Consider the following 14,077-nt stretch of genomic DNA (forward strand, 5'->3'; position numbering starts at 1 on the left):
GCCTTAGTACAGCAGTCAAGGCAACTAATATAACTACTTGGAGAGAATCGCATTTCAAAATAATTAATCAGCTAGTAGCACCTAGTAAAATAGCAATATGGTACAGGAACAAGGATATAGTGTGCTTCAAGGTAGGGCACTGATACTAGTTAAATGGAAATCACCACAAGTACCTAGTATTGAACAATTTGTAAGGGAGATGATGAATCAAATGATATTGGAACAATTTAACATACGCCCTGATGCGGAGAAATCTCTAAAAAGGTTCTTCTATAAATGGCTAAAAATAATAGAAGCACAGACAGTAAATATTCAACTTCAAATCATTAAACCCCTAGCTAAATCAAATTCAGTTAAATATTGGATAACAAATAATGAATTACCGAATTCTTGGAGTATCCTTGTATAAAAAGGGTACCTCCCAAGTTACAGCGGCCCCTCTTCCCCCCCCCCCCCCTTGGTACACCAAAAGTGAACATGGTTTGCCTCTATTTTCTTGTTGTGTTTTTTTTGTTGTTGTCTGTTTGTTTTTGTACCCCAGTGCGACGATTACTGAAGTAAAATGGGGATTTAAAATGTTATATATTGTGAATAAGTTGTACGGGGGACAGGAAAATCATGTACAAGTATGATATTCTTTTTTTTGTTTTTTTTGTTTCCCCAAGTATATTATTGTATTATTATTGTATAAAATAATAAATATATATATAAAAAAAGAATGAATGGGAAAGAATTGGTTCTTCATTTTCCCTTTATTCCTTTAAAAAATTGTTCCCGGTTCTGGACTCTCACTTGGAGTTGTAGGGTTCCATCCTCAAGATGGATTGCGCTATCTCCACACTTGCTAAACGCACTACTATCCCGCTTGAGGATAGTTAGTTGTTTAAAGGGCCATTATACACTCATTTTTTCTTTGCATAAATGTTTTGTAGATGATCTATTTATAAGGCCCATAAAGTTTTTTTTTTTTTTTTTAAATGTATAATTTTGCTTATTTTTAAATAGCATTGCTCTGATTTTCAGACTCCTAACCAAGCCCCAAAGTTTTATTTAAATACCGTCAGCTACCTTCTCCAGCTTGCTCCTGTTTGTGTAAAGGGTCTTTTCATATGCAAAAGAAGGGGGAGGGGGGATTCCCACTTGCAGTGGGCTTTCCAACTACCTTTTCAACAGAGCTAAACTGAGAGCTTTTAAGTACGTTTTTAAACCATTTTATACTGGATTTTTATATCAGTATCTGTGCATCTTATTCTTTATAGTAGTGTCTATTACATGCAGTTATATGAAAATGAGTGTATACTGTTCCTTTAAAGAGCCCATGGATAAGAAAATAGAAACTCTGTTAAGATGTTTCAGCATACAGGATATTTGTTTCAACCAGCAGCGGCTGTTGCTGGAGCGGCTGCCTACTGGTGCAACTCTTTATCTGAGTTGATCGAGGTGGAGGGTCCCCTCGACGTGATCCAGGGAAAAATTAAGGCCTTAAGGGTGGCTAATTCTTTTATTTGTGATGCAATTTATTCGCCTGAATGCTAAGGCTTCAGGTTTTTCTGTTCAAGCCCGTAGGGCACTCTGGCTGAAGTCCTGGTCTGCGGACATGACTTCTAAGTCCAGACTTCTTTCTTTCCCCTTTAAGGAAAAGATTCTATTTGGTCCAGGCCTGGACTCAATTATCTCCACGGTTACTGGAGGCAAAGGTGCCTTTTTACCGCAGGATAAGAAGAACAAACCTAAGGGACAAGGTCCTAATTTTCGTTCAGATAAATCCCAACGTCAGCAGCCCTCCGCAAAGCCCGAGCAATTCAAGGGGACTTGGAAGCCGACTCAGTCCTGGAATAATTCCAAGCAAAACAAGAAGCCCGCCGATACAAAGTCGACATGAAGGGGCGTCCCCCGATCCAGCTCTGGATCTTGTAGGGGGCAGACTGTCGCTCTTTTCCGACACTTGGTATGGGGACATGCATGACCCGTGAGTCCTGGAGGTCATCGCTCAGGGATACAGGATAGGTTTTAAGTCTCATCCACCCAGGGGCAGAATCCTCTTGTCAAACCTGTCTTCAAGGCCAGAAAAGAGAGAAGCCTTTCTGGGGTGCGTGAGGGATCTCTCCTCCCTGGGAGTTATTGTACCGTTACCTCTTGCAGAAAGAGGTCTGGGTTACTACTCAAACCTTTTTGTGGTCTCAAAGAAGGGGGAACTTTCTGCCCGATTCTGGACCTAAAGTGCTTAAACAAATTCCTAGCTGTCCCCTCGTTCAAGATGCAGACAATAAGGTCCATCCTTCCCTTAGTTCACGAACGACAGTTCATGACCACGATAGATATGAAGGATGCTTACCTTTATGTTCCAATACACAAAGAAAACACTTCAAGTTCCTAAGGTTTGCGTTACTGGACCAGAACTTCCACTTTATTGCACTACTGTTTGGCCTAACTACAGCTCCAACCGTTTTTACGAAGGTTCTAGGGGCTCTTCTTGCAGTGGCCAGAACCAGAGGGATAGCAGTAGCGCCATACTTGGTTCAAGCACCATCCTGTCGTCTGGCAGAAGACCATTCGAAATCTCTTCTATTTCTTCTTCAATCTCATGGATGGAAGATAAACTTAGAAAAGAATTTTGTTATTCCTAGTGCCAGGGTGGAATTCCTGGGTACTATAATAGACTCCATATCCATGAGGATATTCCTTACAGACCAGAGACGTTACAAGCTAACTTCCGCTTGTCTTGCCCTCCAGACCTCCTTAAGGCCCTCTGTGGCTCTGTGTATGGAGGTGATTGGTCTCATGGTGTCCAGCATGGGCATCATTCCTTTTGCCAGATTCCATCTCAGACCACTGCAGTTGTGCATGCTGAGACAGTGGAACGGCAATTATTCGGATCTGTCTCAACAGATTTCTGTGGACAACCGATCGAGAGAATCGCTCTTGATGGCTCTGTCCAGATCACCTGTCCCAAGGGACATCCTTCTTGAGACCATCCTGGGAGATTGTGACTACGGACGCAAGTCTATTAGGATGGTTGTTTGGGGTGCCAGGAAGGCACAGGGCCTGTGGACTCGAGAGGAATCCCTCCTCCCGATCAACATTTTGGAACTTTAAACGATCTTCAATGCTCTGAAGGCTTGGCCTCTTCTGGGTTTGTCCCAGTTTACCAGATTCCAATCAGACAACATAAACTTGTTGGCTTACATCAACCCTCGGTGGGGGGGGGGGGATCGAGGAGCTCCCTAGCAATGAGGGAAGTATCTCGAATTATGGATTGGGCAGAGGCCCACAACTGCTCGCTGTCAGCGATCCACATTCCGGGTGTGGACAACTGGGAAGCGGATTTCTTCAGACAATCCTTTCATCTAGGGGAATGGTCTCTCCATCCCGAGGTGTTTGCGGAGATTTGCAACAGATGGGGGATGCTGGAGATGGATCTCATGGCGTCCCGGCTCAATTACAAGCTACCCAGATATGGGTCGCAGTTCAGGGATCCTCAGGTGGAGCTAATAGATGCATTAGCAGTGCCTTGGAGGTTCAATCTAATTTATATTTCTTTCATGTAATTAGCAAGAGTCCATGAGCTAGTGACGTATGGGATATACATTCCTACCAGGAGGGGCAAAGTTTCCCAAACCTCAAAATGCCTATAAATACACCCCTCACCACACCCACAAATCAGTTTTACAAACTTTGCCTCCCGTGGAGGTGGTGAAGTAAGTTTGTGCTAGATTCTACGTTGATATGTGCTCCGCAGCAGGTTGGAGCCCGATTTTCCTCTCAGCGTGCAGTGAATGTCAGAGGGATGTGAAGAGAGTATTGCCTATTTGAATTCAATGATCTCCTTCTACGGGGTCTATTTCATAGGCTCTCTGTTATCGGTCGTAGAGATTCATCTCTTACCTCCCTTTTCAGATCGACGATATACTCTTATATATACCATTACCTCTACTGATTCTCGTTTCAGTACTGGTTTGGCTTTCTACTACATGTAGATGAGTGTCCTGGGGTAAGTAAGTCTTATTTTTGTGACACTCTAAGCTATGGTTGGGCACTTTTATATAAAGTTCTAAATATTTGTGTTTAAACATTTATTTGCCTTGATTCAGGATGTTCAATATTCCTTATTTCAGACAGTCAGTTTCATTATTTGGGATAATGCATTTGAATAATCACATTTTTTCTTACCTTAAAATTTGACTTTTTTCCCTGTGGGCTGTTAGGCTCGCGGGTGCTAAAAATGCTTCATTTTATTGCGTCATTCTTGGCGCGGACTTTTTTGGCGCAAAAAATTATCTTTGTTATTTCCGGCGTCATACTTGTCACCGGAAGTTGCGTAATTTTTGACGTTTTTGCGCCAAAAGTGTCGGCGTTACCGGATGTGGCGTCATTTTTGGCGCTAAAAGCATTTAGGCGCTAAATAATGTGGGCGTCTTTTTTGGCGCTAAAAAATATTGGCGTCATTATTGTCTCCACATTATTTAAGTCTCATTGTTTATTTGCTTCTGGTTGCTAGAAGCTTGTTCACTGGCATTTTTTCCCATTCCTGAAACTGTCATTTAAGGAATTTGATCAATTTTGCTTTATATGTTGTTTTTTCTATTACATATTGCAAGATGTCTCAGATTGACCCTGAATCAGAAGATACTTCTGGAAAATCGCTGCCTGATGCTGGATCTACCAAAGTTAAGTGTATTTGCTGTAAACTTGTGGTATCTGTTCCTCCAGCTGTTGTTTGTAATGAATGTCATGACAAACTTGTTAATGCAGATAATATTTCCTTTAGTAATGTTACATTACCTGTTGCTGTTCCATCAACATCTAATACTCAGAGTGTTCCTGTTAACATAAGAGATTTTGTTTCTAAATCCATTAAGAAGGCTATGTCTGTTATTCCTCCTTCTAGTAAACGTAAAAGGTCTTTTAAAACTTCACATTTTTCAGATGAATTTTTAAATGAACATCATCATTCTGATTCTGATAATGATTCCTCTGGTTCAGAGGATTCTGTTTCAGAGGTTGATGCTGATAAATCTTCATATTTATTCAAAATGGAATTTATTCGTTCTTTACTTAAAGAAGTCTTAATTGCATTAGAAATAGAGGAATCTGGTCCTCTTGATACTAAATCTAAACGTTTAAATAAGGTTTTTAAATCTCCTGTAGTTATTCCAGAAGTTTTTCCTGTCCCTGATGCTATTTCTGAAGTAATTTCCAGGGAATGGAATAATTTGGGTAATTCATTTACTCCTTCTAAACATTTTAAGCAATTATATCCTGTGCCATCTGACAGATTAGAGTTTTGGGACAAAATCCCTAAGGTTGATGGGGCTATCTCTAAACGGATGGGGCTAAAAGTACTACTATTCCTACGGCAGATAGTACTTCCTTTAAGGATCCTGTCAGAGTATATGAATATTATGATGAATATTACATATGTATACATATATATGTATATTGTATACACTGTATATGTTAGATGAGACCTCAGGATTAATTGAACATGAGTTTGTTTAACACCACAGGGGGTCCCAACCCCCTTACCAGATGGGTTAGCTGGATGAATACACGTTTATCAGGATTGAAAATCAGCATAGCTTTTGAAGTACCACCTCCTATGGTGTAAAACACACAAACATTTTTTTTTCCTACTCATTTGACTATATATGCAGAGTTTTATAACTCCCAAAACATTTGGTGAGAGAAAAGAATGTATTCAAGGACCCCCCTGGAATTTGTCACCTAAGTTTTGTGATTTCAAAGTAAGATGTGTTGCAAATGCACAGCTAGGGGGAAGGTGACACAGATAGAGTTGGATGCATTTTGCAAGGGGAACAATGCCAGTTTTCCATGTATGTTTGGAATGATTCATGATATATATATATTAAAATTAAGCACATTGTATTAGGTGGATGATTGCTGCAGGGGATATTTATATAGGAAATAAATTCAGAATTAGTATAGATTGAATGACCATTTTGGTAATCCCTTATTTGAAGTGTATATATATATATATATATATATATATATATATATATATATATATATATATATATATATGTTTTGAAAACATAAAAGATCTTACTTAGCCTCTGTGTTTTTAAGAATATAAATAAATATTTGTGGACCTAAAAGTAAATGATTAATAATACTTGGACCATAGACATATGAATGCTTAAACCATTTCTGATAATTGTTTCCATTTCTATTGCAGGCATCAATTCATATATGCAGAAATTGTCGGAGACATAGAACATATTATATCACATGAAAACATATATAACAGGATATATAAATGCATTTTAAGCTAATAATTAGCAGTATTAAATTGCCTTAATATAATAAAATGTTAATAATATAACATATTTGATATCAAAATGACCAGAGAGGTGATATAGATTTGCCTCATCTATGATTGATATTCTGAGGGGTTCATGCAAGAAATTACGGCAGTTATTACATAGTTTAAAGAAATATTTCACTGTCAATGTCAATGTTCAATGTTTAGAAGTGTTAAGGATGAATTTGTTTTGTGCTGCCACCGAAGGGCCGATACCGGTATAGCAGTTGAGATAACTGCTTAAAGGATGCGTTTCCATGGTGACCAAGGGCCAATCCAAATAGACATCCCACCTAACCAATGGGATGGTCAGATCTCGTAGGGCCACTCCCATGGTTTCATCAATGAATGAAAAAGTTATTTAAGTGAACGCATGAAGGAGAAAGGGACAGATTTTGCTGACTTGAATGATACATTGCTGGGCGTCCAAAATACACTCATTCTAAATAAGCTGATCTACCTTCTTCTCAGTGATTGCAAAAATTTACTTATATATTTTCTGAGATGAAACAAGGAATCCTTGGTAACTGAACTATCTATTTTGGTAACGTATATATATATATATATAGAGTATAAGAAAAGGGCTGCTAATTACATGTGATATTTTAAAGTCACTGCAGTTTAAAGATAAGTTATATGCATAGTTAATTTGTATTTAATAGGTTTAAAGAAGCAGTGTGTTTTTTTTTTTTTTTTCAAGTTAGCATTTCACAGCCTATATATATATATTGTTTAAATCTGCGTCTGATTGACCAAGTAACTCATCTATGCAAGTTCTGATATTGTCAGTTAATTTTGTATTAGGATAAATTGCAGTTAAATAGCAGAATATATATATTATCCTATTGTTTTATAAACACTGTTTAGAATTGTATTGCTTGGATGTTAAAGGTTTTTAGTCCCATTGTGTTAAATAAATAAAAGGCTGAATTGTGAAGGTATATCTTTCTGGGTTTTGTAAGAAGGATAGCATATCTTAAGAGTTGGTTTTAACGCATATAAATTTTGTTTCATTTCCTTTTATTGTGAATATACTTCAATATGTTTATGGATATTAACTAAATAAAAGAATTCAGATATTTATATTAATTGTATGGTCTAGTAGGTGCATGGTTGATAAGGGTTTCTATTTCTTTGTATTGTGTTTATAACCCTGCCATAAACTTATATATATTATTTGGATAGCACTGCTAAGATTTTCATAAATATACTGACAATCCTTTAGATAGGAAAATTGAATCCTTTCTAAGAAAAGCTTACTTATGTTCAGGTAATCTTCTTAGACCTGCTATATCTTTAGCGGATGTTGCTGCAGCTTCAACTTTTTGGTTGGAAGCTTTAGCGCAACAAGTAACAGATCATAATTCTCATAGCATTGTTAATCTTCTTCAACATGCTAATAATTTTATTTGTGATGCCATCTTTGATATCATTAGGGTTGATGTCAGGTATATGTCTCTAGCTATTTTAGCTAGAAGAGCTTTATGGCTTAAAACTTGGAATGCTGATATGTCTTCCAAGTCAACTTTGCTTTCCCTTTCTTTCCAGGGTAATAAATTATTTGGTTCACAGTTGGATTCTATTATTTCAACTGTTACTGGGGGAAAGGAACTTTTTTACCACAGGATAAAAAATCTAAAGGTAAATTTAGGTCTAATAATCGTTTTCGTTCCTTTCGTCACAATAAGGAACAAAAGCCTGATCCTTCCCCTACAGGAGCGGTATCAGTTTGGAAACCATCTCCAGTCTGGAATAAATCCAAGCCTTTTAGAAAGCCAAAGCCAGCTCCCAAGTCCACATGAAGGTGCGGCCCTTATTCCAGCCCAGCTGGTAGGGGGCAGATTACGATTTTTCAAAGAAATTTGGATCAATTCGATTCACAATCTTTGGATTCAGAACATTGTTTCACAAGGGTACAGAATAGGCTTCAAGATAAGGCCTCCTGCAAGAAGATTTTTTCTTTCCCGTGTCCCAGTAAATCCAGTGAAGGCTCAAGCATTTCTGAAATGTGTTTCAGATCTAGAGTTGGCTGGAGTAATTATGCCAGTTCCAGTTCTGGAACAGGGGCTGGGGTTTTACTCAAATCTCTTCATTGTACCAAAGAAGGAGAATTCCTTCAGACCAGTTCTGGATTTAAAAATATTGAATCATTATGTAAGGATACCAACATTCAAAATGGTAACTATAAGGACTATTCTGCCTTTTGTTCAGCAAGGGCATTATATGTCCACAATAGATTTACAGGATGCATATCTGCATATTCCGATTCATCCAGATCACTATCAGTTTCTGAGATTCTCTTTCCTAGACAAGCATTACCAGTTTGTGGCTCTGCCGTTTGGCCTAGCAACAGCTCCAAGGATTTTTACAAAGGTTCTCGGTGCCCTTCTGTCTGTAATCAGAGAACAGGGTATTGTGGTATTTCCTTATTTGGACGATATCTTGGTACTTGCTCAGTCTTCACATTTAGCAGAATCTCATACGAATCGACTTGTATTGTTTCTTCGAGAACATGGTTGGAGGATCAATTTACCAAAAAGTTCATTGATTCCTCAGACAAGGGTAACCTTTTTAGGTTTCCAGATAGATTCAGTGTCCATGACTCTGTCTCTGACAGACAAGAGACGTCTAAAATTGGTTTCAGCTTGTCGAAACCTTCAGTCTCAATCATTCCCTTCGGTAGCCTTATGCATGGAAATTCTAGGTCTTATGACTGCTGCATCGGACGCGATCCCCTTTGCTCATTTTCACATGCGACCTCTTCAGCTCTGTATGCTGAACCAGTGGTGCAGGGATTATACAAAGATATCTCAATTAATATCTTTAAAACCGATTGTACGACACTCTCTGACATGGTGGACAGACCACCATCGTTTAGTTCAGGGGGCTTCTTTTGTTCTTCCGACCTGGACTGTAATTTCAACAGATGCAAGTCTGACAGGTTGGGGAGCTGTTTGGGGGTCTCTGACGGCACAAGGGGTTTGGGAATCTCAGGAGGTGAGATTACCAATCAACATTTTGGAACTCCATGCAATTTTCAGAGCTCTTCAGTCATGGCCTCTTCTAAAGAGAGAGTCGTTGATTTGTTTTCAGACGGACAATGTCACAACCGTGGCATATGTCAATCATCAAGGAGGGACTCACAGTCCTCTGGCTATGAAAGAAGTATCTCGAATACTGGTATGGGCGGAATCCAGCTCCTGTCTAATTTCTGCGGTTCATATCCCAGGTATAGACAATTGGGAAGCGGATTATCTCAGTCGCCAAACGTTACATCCGGGCGAATGGTCTCTTCACCCAGAGGTATTTCTTCAGATTGTTCAAATGTGGGGACTTCCAGAAATAGATCTGATGGCTTCTCATCTAAACAAGAAACTTCCCAGGTATCTGTCCAGATCCAGGGATCCTCAGGCGGAGGCAGTGGATGCATTGTCACTTCCTTGGAAGTATCATCCTGCCTATATCTTTCCGCCTCTAGTTCTTCTTCCAAGAGTGATTTCCAAGATTCTAAAGGAGTGCTCGTTTTTTCTGCTGGTGGCTCCAGCATAGCCTCACAGATTTTGGTATGCGGATCTTTTCCGGATGGCCACTTGCCAACCGTGGACTCTTCCGTTAAGACCAGACCTTCTATCGCAAGGTCCTTTTTTCCATCAGGATCTCAAATCCTTAAATTTGAAGGTATGGAGATTGAACGCTTGATTCTCAGTCATAGAGGTTTCTCTGACTCTGTGATTAATACTATGTTACAGGCTCGTAAATCTGTATCTAGGAAGATATATTATCGAGTCTGGAAGATTTACATTTCTTGGTGTTTTTCTCATCATTTTTCTTGTCATTCTTTTAGAATTCCTAGAATTTTACAGTTTCTTCAGGATGGTTTGGATAAAGGTTTGTCTGCAAGTTCCTTGAAAGGACAAATCTCTGCTCTTTCTGTTCTTTTCCACAGAAAGATTGCTAGTCTTCCTGATATTCATTGTTTTGTACAAGCTTTGGTTCGTATAAAACCTGTTATTAAGTCAATTTCTCCTCCTTGGAGTTTGAATTTGGTTCTGGGGGCTCTTCAAGCTCCTCCGTTTGAACCTATGCATTCGCTGGACATTAAATTACTTTCTTGGAAAGTTTTGTTCCTTTTGGCCATCTCTTCTGCCAGAAGAGTTTCTGAATTATCTGCTCTTTCTTGTGAGTCTCCTTTTCTGATTTTTCATCAGGATAAGGCGTGTGTTGCGAACTTCTTTTAAATTTTTACCTATGGTTGTGAATTCTAACAACATTAGTAGAGAAATTGTGGTTCCTTCATTGTGTCCTAATCCTAAGAATTCTAAGAAAAGATCGTTGCATTCTTTGGATGTAGTTAGAGCTTTGAAATATTATGTTGAAGCTACTAAAAATTTCCGAAAGACTTCTAGTCTATTTGTTATCTTTTCCAGTTATAGGAAAGGTCAGAAGGCCTCTGCCATTTCTTTGGCGTCTTGGTTAAAGTCTTTGATTCATCATGCTTATGTCGAGTCGGGTAAAACTCAGCCTCAAAGGATTACAGCTCATTCTACTAGGTCAGTTTCTACTTCCTGGGCGTTTAGGAATGAGGCTTCGGTTGATCAGATTTGCAAAGCAGCAACTTGGTCTTCTTTGCATACTTTTACTAAATTCTACCATTTTGATGTGTTTTCTTCTTCTGAAGCAGTTTTTGATAGAAAAGTACTTCAGGCAGCTGTTTCAGTTTGATTCTTCTGCTTATAATTTCAGTTTTTTTCATTATAAGATTTAAACTTTGTTTTGGGTGTGGATTATTTTCAGCGGAATTGGCTGTCTTTATTTTATCCCTCCCTCTCTAGTGACTCTTGCGTGGAAGTTCCACATCTTGGGTATTCATTATCCCATACATCACTAGCTCATGGACTCTTGCTAATTACATGAAAGAAAACATAATTTATGTAAGAACTTACCTGATAAATTATTTTCTTTCATATTAGCAAGAGTCCATGAGGCCCACCCTTTTTTTTGTGGTGGTTATGATTTTTTTGTATAAAGCACAATTATTCCAATTCCTTATTTTTTTATGCTTTCACACTTTTTTCTTATCACCCCACTTCTTGGCTATTCGTTAAACTGATTTGTGGGTGTGGTGAGGGGTGTATTTATAGGCATTTTGAGGTTTGGGAAACTTTGCCCCTCCTGGTAGGAATGTATATCCCATACGTCACTAGCTCATGGACTCTTGCTAATATGAAAGAAATGAATTTATCAGGTAAGTTCTTACATAAATTATTTTTTCCGCCATCACCACTTCTACCTCGTGTAGTGGCCCAAATATCAAACAGGAGCAAGCATTGGTGATACTGATTGCTCCATCGTGGCCGCAAAGGATGCGGTTCGTGGACCTGGTGGGGATGTCCTCATCTTCTCCATGGAAGTTACCTTGTTGCAGGGATCTGCTGGAACCAGGGTCCCTTTGTTCATCAAAATTTAGATTATCTGAGGCTGACTGCGTGGAGATTGAACACTTAGTCTTAGCCAAGGGAGGGTTATTGACACAGTCATTCAGGCTCGTAAGCCTGTTACTTGTCGCATCTATCATAAGGTGTGGAGAGCTTACTTGCTCTGGTGTGAAGAGCGTGGTTTCGTCTGGCATGAGGTCAAGGCTGCCAGGATTCTTTTCTTTCTCCAGGAGGGTCTGGAGAAGGGCCTTTCTGCCAGTTCCCTGAGGGGACAGATTTCGTCCCTTTTTGTTTTACTGATAAGGCTGTCCTACGTACCCGCTTGGGTTTTCTTCCTAAGGTGGTGTCTGATCGTAACATCAATCAGGAAATTGTGGTTCCTTCCTTGTGTCCTAATCCTTCTTCTTCGAAGGAACGTTTACTTCATAATCTGGATGTTGTTCAAGCATTTGAAGTTTTATCTTCACGCTACTAAGGATTTTAGTCAAACTTCTTCCTTGTTTGTTATCTACTCTGGGAAGCGTAAGGGTCTTTGACTTCCTTATCTTTTTGGTTGAGGAGTGTTATTCGCTTAGCTTACGAGTCAGCGGGACTTAGACCTCCTCAGAGGATTATGGCTTCCTCTTGGGCCTTTAAGAACGAGGCATCTATGGATCAGACATGGTCCTCCTTACATACTTTTCTTTCATGTAATTAGCAAGAGTCCATGAGCTAGTGACGTATGGGATATACATTCCTACCAGGAGGGGCAAAGTTTCCCAAACCTCAAAATGCCTATAAATACACCCCTCACCACACCCACAAATCAGTTTAGTACTTCCTTTAAGGATCCTTTAGATAGGAAAATTGAATCCTTTCTAAGAAAAGCTTACTTATGTTCAGGTAATCTTCTTAGACCTGCTATATATTTGGCAGGTGTTGCTGCAGCCTCAACTTTCTGGTTGGAAGCTTTAGCACAACAAGTAACAGATCATAATACTCATAGCATTGTTAATCTTCTTCAACATGCTAATAACTTTGTGATGCCATCTTTGATATCATTAGGGTTGATGTCAGGTATATGTCTTTAGCTATTTTAGCTAGAAGAGCTTTATGGCTTAAAAGTTGGAATGCTGATATGTCTTCTAAGTCAACTTTGCTTTCCCTTTCTTTCCAGGGTAATAAATTGTTTGGTTCACAGTTGGATTCTATTATTTCAACTGTTACTGGGGGAAAAGGAACTTTTTTACCACAGGATAAAAAATCTAAAGGTAAATTTAGGTCTGCTAATCGTTTTCGTTCCTTTCGTCACAATAAGGAACAAAAACCTGATCCTTCCCCTACAGGAGCGGTATCAGTTTGGTGTCACAACCGTGGCATATGTCAATCATCAAGGAGGGACTCACAGTCCTCTGGCTATGAAAGAAGTATCTCGAATACTTGTATGGGCGGAATCCAGCTCCTGTCTAATTTCTGCGGTTCATATCCCAGGTATAGACAATTGGGAAGCGGATTATCTCAGCCGCCAAACATTACATCCGGGCGAATGGTCTCTTCACCCAGAGGTATTTCGTCAGATTGTCCAAATGTGGGGACTTCCAGAAATAGATCTGATGGCTTCTCATCTAAACAAGAAGCTTCCCAGGTATCTGTCCAGATCCAGGGATCCTCAGGCGGAAGCAGTGGATGCATTGTCACTTCCTTGGAAGTATCATCCTGCCTATATCTTTCCGCCTCTAGTTCTTCTTCCAAGAGTGATTTCCAAGATTCTAAAGGAGCATTCGTTTGTTCTGCTGGTGGCTCCAGCATGGCCTCACAGGTTTTGGTATGCGGATCTTGTCCGGATGGCTACTTGCCAACCGTGGACTCTTCCGTTAAGGCCAGACCTTCTATCGCAAGGTCCTTTTTTCCATCAGGATCTCAAATCCTTAAATTTGAAGGTATGGAGATTGAACGCTTGATTCTCAGTCATAGAGGTTTCTCTGACTCCGTAATTAATACTATGTTTCAGGTTCGTAAATCTGTATCTAGGAAGATATATTATCGAGTCTGGAAGGCTTACATTTCTTAGTGTTCTTCTCATCATTTTTCTTGGCATTCTTTTAGAATTCCTAGAATTTTACAGTTTCTTCAGGATGGTTTGGATAAAGGTTTGTCTGCAAGTTCCTTGAAAGGACAAATCTCTGCTCTTTCTGTTCTTTTTCACAGAAAGATTGCTAATCTTCCTGATATTCATTTATTTGTTCAGGCTCTGGTTCGCATAAAACCTGTCATTAAGTCAATTTCTCCTCCTTGGAGTTTGAATTTGGTTCTGGGAGCTCTTCAAGCTCCTCCGTTTGAA

This window comes from Bombina bombina, chromosome 1, assembly GCF_027579735.1.
Source record: "Bombina bombina isolate aBomBom1 chromosome 1, aBomBom1.pri, whole genome shotgun sequence".
In the NCBI taxonomy this organism is placed as follows: domain Eukaryota; kingdom Metazoa; phylum Chordata; class Amphibia; order Anura; family Bombinatoridae; genus Bombina; species Bombina bombina.